The 8,423-nt window shown below is 46.1% G+C and overlaps 1 pseudogene; it reads right to left on the reverse strand.

The window, feature by feature from the left end:
* Positions 1 to 2,710: 2,710 nt before the first annotated feature.
* Positions 2,711 to 2,830, reverse strand: LOC120603162 (uncharacterized; annotated as a pseudogene).
* Positions 2,831 to 8,423: the final 5,593 nt, after the last annotated feature.

Genomic DNA, 8,423 nt, shown 5'->3' on the forward strand with positions numbered 1-8,423 from the left:
TCTTTTTGTCTATTATGGCTTTTAGGGTTGTCCCCTTATCCATAATGTTCTCAAGTTTCACTATAATGTGTCTGTGTGTGGAAATTTTTTTTTTTTTTTTTTTTTTTAGTTTTCCTGCTTATGTCTTCAACGTACCTGAGAACGTTTTCTTCAATTCTGAAAAATTATCTGCATATTTTTTTAAAGGTTTCTTTTCTGTCTTGCCCTTCCTTCTTGTATTTTGGAACTTCTGTTAGACGTTTCTTGGAATCTCTCCATCTTATCTCCAAGTCACTCTGGTTCTCATTAATTTTTTCGTCGCTGCTCTGTACTGCATTCTGACTTAATTTCTCACTACTATTTTTCAGGGCACTGTTTTATCTTTGACTATGTCATGTCTAGAGTTTATCCCATCCGTTGCATATTTTATTTCAATGGTTCCCTTTTTCATTTCAAGGAGTTCTAATGCTTTTCTTTTTTTTAAATAGACCTATTTTGGTTTCATTTTCTGCTTGTTTTTGTTTTATATTTTCTTCTTTATTTTCAGTCGAAATTATGCCTTCATTTCCCTTTTAAAACATCCTAAATGCATGTGTGTGCGTTTGTCAGACTATTCTCTTATATTAATTTTACGTGGAGTGATTTTGTATTCTGATTTTGTTGGCCGATTTTCTTTTGATTTTTAAGACAAGTTCTCAGGGATCAGTTGGTTGGTTGGTTGTTCATTTATTTTAATAGGTGAGAACAAAACTACCTAGAAAATATAAGTTGTAGGAGAATGGCGCAATTGAAAAAAGGGGAAATTTTAACAATAAATTTGCTTTAAGCTCACGAACTTATTTCATGTTTTCATATTCAGTGGTTTAAAAAAAGAGAGAGAGCATTGGGACTACGAATATTCACAGATATTTCTTAAGGTACCACAAATGAATTGCAGGAGGGAGGGAGAACCAGAGCAGTATATCCAAAAAGAGTGAATGTTATATGGCAGCAGTTAGAGCAGGGGTCCCCAGACCCCTACCAGTCTGCGGTCTGTTAGGACCCCGGCCGCACAGCAGGAGGTGAGCGGCAGGCCAGAGAGCGAAGCTTCACCTGTATTCGCAGCCGCTCCCCGGCGCCAGCATCACCGCCTCAGCTCCGCCTCAGATCCTCAGGCATCAGATTCTCATAGGAGCACCAGATCCTGGCGCCAAAGAGGTTGGGGACCACCGAGTTAGAACATTCCTGAGCCCAGCTGTTTTTACTAATTACAAACGCACTACTGTCTCTTGGATTAAGTGAAAACTGGCAAGTTTTTCCTTCTATAGACACCTTCTGTGTGCTTCTGGAAGTCAATATTTTGATCTCTATCTTCCATGTCTAACATCGTAGAACCATCTTGGCCTTCCGACATCGAAGAAATATAATGGTTGTCTTCCTCACCCGTGGCTTGGCATCGTCTCGCTTTTCATCTTTATTTTTAGTTTTTATTTTTCTCAAATTAGAATGCCCCTAAGAATCAAGCACTCCTACAGTTTTGTTGGAAGACAGCAGCCCCCACTCCTTCCTTTTTTCCCCCTTTTTCTCAGAGGAAACCCTTTCCACCTCTTACGTAAAATTATTTTGGTATCTACACTGACGTCTATAAATAAGTAAATTGAACGGTTACTTCTTGATTAATTTTTTTTTCAGTTTAGGCATTTTCTATTGGTTCCCCACTGGGATAAACAATAAAAGCAATTATTTATATAGCACTTAGCATGTGCCAGGCACTTTTCTGGGTAATCTTCATCTATGAATTTACTTAATGGTCATAACAGTGCTGAAAAGTAGGTAGTATTATTAACCCCATCTAACGGAAGAGGAACAGAGATAGTCAATAACTTGCCCAAGATCATCATACATCTCGTAAGTGACGGAGTCGGGATTCAAACCCAGGCAATCGGGCTCTGAGCTCACGCTCTTCCAGTCCGCTCCTGTTTCCACAGTGAAGATTCAGCTTTCTTTCCTCTCCTGTCTCACTCTTCCTACCCCCTCGGTCTCCAAGTTATAGTTACAGCATCTTGCAGTTTTGCTTAGATTAACAGTCAGGGTTTAAACATGGCTCGGAGCCTCCTCGGGTGACCTGCAAACTTCGGAGCCTACAGGCGAGTCATCTTCTGCTAAACCACAGACATCTGGGCAAGAATAAAACTGCATAGAGTGTATGCCTTTGAGAGCTCGTGGTTTCATTATGCAGCAAAAGCAGGCTGAGGGGTGGTGTATTCTATCTACCCTCATGCTTTATTGATAAACAGTCTCAGCGGGGAGTAAATTTCAGCATTTGAAAGCATGGCTTCGTTGCTTTCTATCAGTATTTGAGAACTCCAAAGCCATTCTGATTTCTGAGTCTCTATGTTTGGTGTATTTCTTTTTCTTCGTGGAAGCTTCATTTCGTCCCTACTGTTCTGAAATTTTGCAATATGTCGCTCGGGGTGGATCTATTTTCATCTAATGTGCCAGGTATTCAGGAAGCGTTTTCAATCAGGACACTCATATTTTTTAGTGTCGGGAAACGTTTTTAGATAATTTCATTGCCGAGTATTTCCCCTCCGTTTGCCCACTCCGCCCCCACCCCCCAAACCCATTAGTGAGATGTGGTACCTCCTGGGCTGGAGTTCTAATTTTTTAAAAAATCTTTTTTGTTTTATTTCTATATCTTTGATTTTTTCGGTCTATTTTTTTCCTTTCTTTATTTTTTTTATCATTGGTTTTCCTACAGCACCTGGTCTTCCTCGGTGGTCTCCCATCCAAGTACTAACCAGGCCTGACCCTGCTTAGCTTCCGAGATCAGAGGAGATCGGGCTTGTTCAAGGGTGGCATGGCCGTAGACTTTTTGGTCTATTTTTTAGGTAGTTTCCCCCAATTTTATTTCTCTTTCTTCTACCGCGTTTCTCATCTCTTCCATCATATTTAAAAAAATTTCCAATAGTTCTTATCGTTCTCTGAATTTTCATCTAGAAATAGTATTCTGTTCTTGTTTTCTGGGTACAGTATCTGGTCTTTCTCTAAGGATCCCCCCGTGGTAGCTTTTTAAACTTCTCCTCCTGCACACACTCTGTTTCCTCCAAGTTGATTTCTTTTTTCTGTGTGTTTTGGTCTGTATGTTTTAGGTTGGAAGACTTTCTCAGGCGACTGGCAATTCTCGGTGGTCTACCTGCGTCGGAGAGTGGAAAGCCACGAGAAAGCTACGGGAAACGGCAAGCACTTATGGTGTCGTGTTTGTACTGGTGCTCACACTCAGGCTGGGTCATTTGCTTGTGAAATGTTTGATGTCAGTCTCTGCAGACCTTCTTGCACCGGGCATGCCCTTCAGAGAAGAAGGGTCCAATCTCCTCCCAGGGTCTCAACATCCAATATGCACTAATCCACCTAGTTTCCTCCTCGACTCCACCTGTGGCCTATCAGTCCCAGACAGGCTGTTTTATTCCTTCTGGTCTTGAGTGGGGCATGGGAAAGGCAGTCTTCCAGGTTCACGGAGTGGCGGACAGGATTTTGGTGATCGTTTCTTTTTTTAACAGACCTTCAATCATTCCGCTGTATTTAAAGGACTCCCCCATGATCGCCCCCACTTTTACTGATGCAGCCAACTCCTTAGATTTTTTTGAAGTATCTACCGCCAATCATATTGGTTTGCGATGTCACCACTATCGGCTCAGGCTTTCCTTTTTTTTTTTTAATCTATCATTTATCTCTCTGGTTTAAAAATTCCGAAACTTTGTTCCTTGCTTCTCCCATCCTCTTCATCCTTTTTGGATTTATCGATTCTTAAAATAATATTTTAACAGGTTTGGAAAAGGAAAAGTTATTAGTTACCTTCCATCCTCCATCTCCCCACCCGCCGCCCCCCGAACCTGAAACTCTTGGCTCGGTTTTTAGTCTTTGATTTCTTCATTCGTGTGTTTCAGAGTCATTTGGAATAAGGGGGCTTTTATTTCTCTTTTACTCCTATTTCTCAGGAGAGTTGCTTTCAGAAGCCAGCGCCATGCTGCGAGGAAGCTTGTCTATCAGGAGACCTCCTGGCAAGGAAGCCACAGTGAGGGGCCGTTTGCCAGCCTTGTAACTGAGCTTTTGGGGGTGGGTCCCTTAGACCCATTTGAGGTCCCAGCTGACATCAGCAGACGTCCCTGCTGATCCCTGCCCAATCGCAGATTTATGAAGAAAAAAAAAGGGGGGGGTATTGTTTTAAGCCACAGTGTGTGTTTGGTTGTTTGTTTTAAGCGTGATCTTATTTCTCTCTTGACAGGAGGTCCTAGGCTTGATTTTTTGAGGAAGTAATATCCTTCCTTCATCTGGCGGCCATCTTCACAGCAAAAACCCATCTTTCTTCCTCTCCTTCGGAGTCCGTGGAAATTTCTCTGCCTCCGCCCAGGGGTCCTGTACCTGAGCTCGTCACGCCAGGCTGTCTGAGCACGGCTGGCCCCTCCATCTTAACGCTCTTCCTCCCCATGGGCTCAGCTCTCTCACCTTAAGTAGAAACCTTCCCTCAAGTCTACTTGCCCCCACAGCACTGTCTCCTATTTTTTCCTTCCTTCCCTGCCGAATTTCTTGAACTGCCTCAAAAAACAGCATCAAGATTCTGAGGGGAAAAAAGTTCTCACTCCGTAGGTTCAAGAAGGAAGAAGAATCCTTCGATTCAGCCATATCTGTGCCACTCCTTAAATGTCATAGTAATTTACTCAATAGATTCCCCTTCTTTTGTTTCCAAAGCAGGTTGAGTGTCCCTTTCAATTATAGACGAGCCGATCATCTATTCTCATGGCTTTAAACAGCGCTTCTGAAAAGATGACCCCAAATCTACATTTTCAATACGACCTCGTCTCTTGACATGCCTTCGATGTCCTCGTAAATATCTCTGTTTTGGTATTTCTTGCATTTCCACCTCAACAGTCCCAGTTCAGATTTATTCGCCTTGCCCCAAACCTTCCTTTTCTTCTTACAGACTCTATTTTAGCTAATCCAGCAACCAGATGAGAGATCTCAGAATGAGCTTTGACTTCTGCCTCTCTTTCTCATCCTGTCTACCTCCTTCCTGTCAAGCATGAACCCAATTAACGTTATTTAACCACAATAAAAATTTAATGACTAGTTAATGTAGTCACATAGTTGAAATTTGGAAGGGTCAAGGTTGAGAAATGACTTTCTTGCTGCCCTGTCCCTGTCCATCCAAATCCCCATCACGGAGACAGCTTGTTTTATCAGATTCTTATCAGGTCTTTCAGAGATAGTATGCGCATGCGTATAAATATTCTTTTCCTCCTTTTCATGTGAACAGCCCTATCTAAATGACACTGTTCGATGACCTTGCTCTTTTCAGTAGGATGTTTGAGAGACCATCCTGTGTTTGTGTGTTCTTAACGAGCGTGTAGTATTCTACAGTACGGATTCGTCGATGGTGGGCGAGGCCTCTGGATTTCACTGTGCTGAGTCTGACTCAGGGTGACGTTAAGAGTCAGGATGGGATCCAGGTGTCTGGTCCAGGGCCGTGGCCAGCCCTCCGAAAGGACACTAAGGGGCCAATAGCAGGTGAGGCACAAAGAATTGGAGTTGTCAAGTGAGGGATGACTCCATACTACACAGGGCCTGGACCCTTCGGGGCAAAAATCATCGTGTGATGAGATTCTCTTAGGGCCCAGACGGTCTTCCTCCTGAGGTGGCAAGGCCTGCTGGCCTCAGAGGATGCTGACCGCCTGACTGAAATGCAGCCGTTTGGATTGGGGCCGCGGTGTGTGTAAACAGGTGGCTGGCTTTGAGCAATGTGCTTTCAAGGACTCAGACTCTACATGTCTGGTCACCCTCCACTGTGTTTAAGCTACCCCTACCCTTCCTTTCCTGACTTTTCTAATATCAGGCAGCCCCCACCTGCTGAACCTTTGACCAGGTCAGGGAGAGCCAGTGGCCTCTCCACAGGATGGCCCGAAGTGACAGGCACGCCCAGCCTGTGTGGAGGCTGCTGCTCATGCTGGCAAAGCTGCCCCTTCTCTGACCTGGCCAGTAAGACGTCTGCCTGACCGGTCAACACCGCCCCTTCTCCGTGGCCGATGTTTGTGGAACTCTGGGGGGCGGGGGGGATAATTACTCATAGTCGCCTTTTTGGCTAGAATCTCGCTTCTTCTCTTTCCCACTGGGTCTGGGAGAGAATGCGAAATAGCACAAAAGCAGACGATGCCTCCCTTATAAGACTCGCTCATCTGCAGGGGAAAGGAGTTGCTTCGCTCTGTGCTCATCCACCGGATGACTTCATGACAGCAGTGTCACAGTGGTCCTGTTTCCTACTGAGCATCAGAATCTTGGGTCCGTTCTCTGGCCTGATTCCTCACAGCTGGTCAGAGGGTCACCTGCCATGAGCCACGCACTGCGCCAGGTGCCGTGGAGTTGCGGGTGAGTCACAGGACACAGCGCCGGGGCGGGGTGGAGACAGTGGTCTCCCGTTTTGTTGAGTGCTCCGCGCAGACAGGTGCGGGGGACCGGGGGCCGGGGTGGCTCGGCGCAGCCTGGAGCAGCAGCAGGAAGCCTCCATCAGTACCACGAAGAAAGTCTGTGAGTTGGTGAGACAGCAATGGGGAGAAAGGGTGGAAGGGGGACACACGGGGACAGGCACGGAGGTGTGAGCAGGACAGGTGTCTGCGAGCTGCAGGCGGCCAGGGAGCCGGAGCTGACGCAGAAGCCGCTGTCCCTTCCACGGTGGGCTCCTCTCCTTGCCGCTGGGGAGCCGAGAACGTGCCATTTCAGGTTGGCCTCTTAGGGTTTGTCCCCTAGTGGCAGCGGGAGAGGCGGGGATTGGGGGACGCAGCAGGAAGGACAGAGGTGGCCAGGGAGACAGGTTAGCAGTGAGGCTACCATAACGGTGCAGACAGAGACCCGCACCGGGGAGCCAGGAGCAGAGGGAGAGGTCAGACTGGCAGGACTTGGTTTCCCATTGCGTGTGGAGGGCCAGGCACCTTCGGGGTCCTGTGGGATGTGGCAAAGAGCCCGTGCCATCAAGGCTACTGTTGGTAGAGCCTGCAACCTGCTCCGCAGAGACGCAGGAGCAGTATCTGCTGACGCTCGTTGGCTCTTGGCTCTCCATGTTCCCTTTTTTTTTTCCAGTGAAGTTCAAGATCCTTGGTCTTTGGGTCAAGGTACAAGGCCTCTCTGTTTACTCAAACGGTGGACAGGGCTGATTATGAGTTTATGGGAGCTACTTCATTATGTTATTATTATTACTATTATTTTAACCGTAGTTCTAGCTCGAAGGCAGGGGATTGTGGGCCAGAAGGGAGCCTGTATTTTTCCACTGGAATATTTTCCAGCATTTTCAGTCGGTTTTCCTCCCGTGTGGATGCTGGCTCTTGATGGCGACCATGACATACCTTAGTGCTAAGCAGTTTTTATTTTGGTGGTCATTAAACGTTTTATGAGACAATCATTTCCTTCCTTCCGTTCCTTTAACGACGGTGATATGAAAATGAATCACCGAGTGCCCTCCCCGCAAAGGGGCCCCGAGTCAGCAGAGGGGACAGAGGGGCCACGGCTGGCATGAGGGGAAATGAGGACAGTGGCAGAGTGGGCGGGAGTCGCCAGCCTCGAAGGTCCGTCTGGCCAGGCGCTGAGGCGCATGCTCTCCCTCGCCTGGAAGCCAACGAGGACGGAGTTAAGCGCAGATGCCCCAGAGGGAGATGGGCTGCCTGGGTTTAAACCCCAGTGCAGGCACCGACTCAGCTGTGTGAGCGTCTGCGAGTCACCTGACCGCTCTGTGCCTCAGTTTACCCCTCTGCCAAAAGGGGATCGAGGTACAAGGCCTCTCTTGTTTCTTAAAGTCTTCATGAAATGAGATAATACAGAGTAACAATACTATTTCTCATAGCTATTAATACAGTTATTTTCTCTGACAGTTGATCATGAACACGAACATGAGCCAGGCATATATTGAACAAACGCTAATTTTCACTCACGTTGACCAAAAGTAGGGTAAGAAAAAAGCAAAGGATCAAGAAATTAGGAGAAAACTGAACAAGAGAAGATATTCAAGTGGACACTAAACTTACAAGAAAATGGTCAATATCAATTATCTTCAGAGGAACACGTGATCCCAGGATGTTTTACCACCGTAGACCCATCACCCGCCAGGGCGATACAGTGGGCAGACAAATAATACCAAGTGTTGCTGACATGGGGATATAAGTTATAGAACCACTCCGAAAAAAGCGTTGGCAGTATCCATTAAAAAAAAAAACAAACATATATATGCTCTACAACCCAGTAATCCCAGACTTAGGCGCATGCTCAACAGATACGTGTTTATCCAAGATGAACAGGTTGGTCCATAGCTGTGCCATTTGCGATACCTACCCAAGTATCCATATGCATCAGTGTAGAATGGCTATGATATCTATCAGAATGGCCATCATCAATAAATCAACAAACAACCAGTGTTGGCGAGGATG

The sequence above is a fragment of the Pteropus medius genome, unplaced genomic scaffold (genome assembly GCF_902729225.1).
Source record: "Pteropus medius unplaced genomic scaffold, Ma_sr-lr_union100, whole genome shotgun sequence".
Lineage (NCBI taxonomy): Eukaryota > Metazoa > Chordata > Mammalia > Chiroptera > Pteropodidae > Pteropus > Pteropus medius.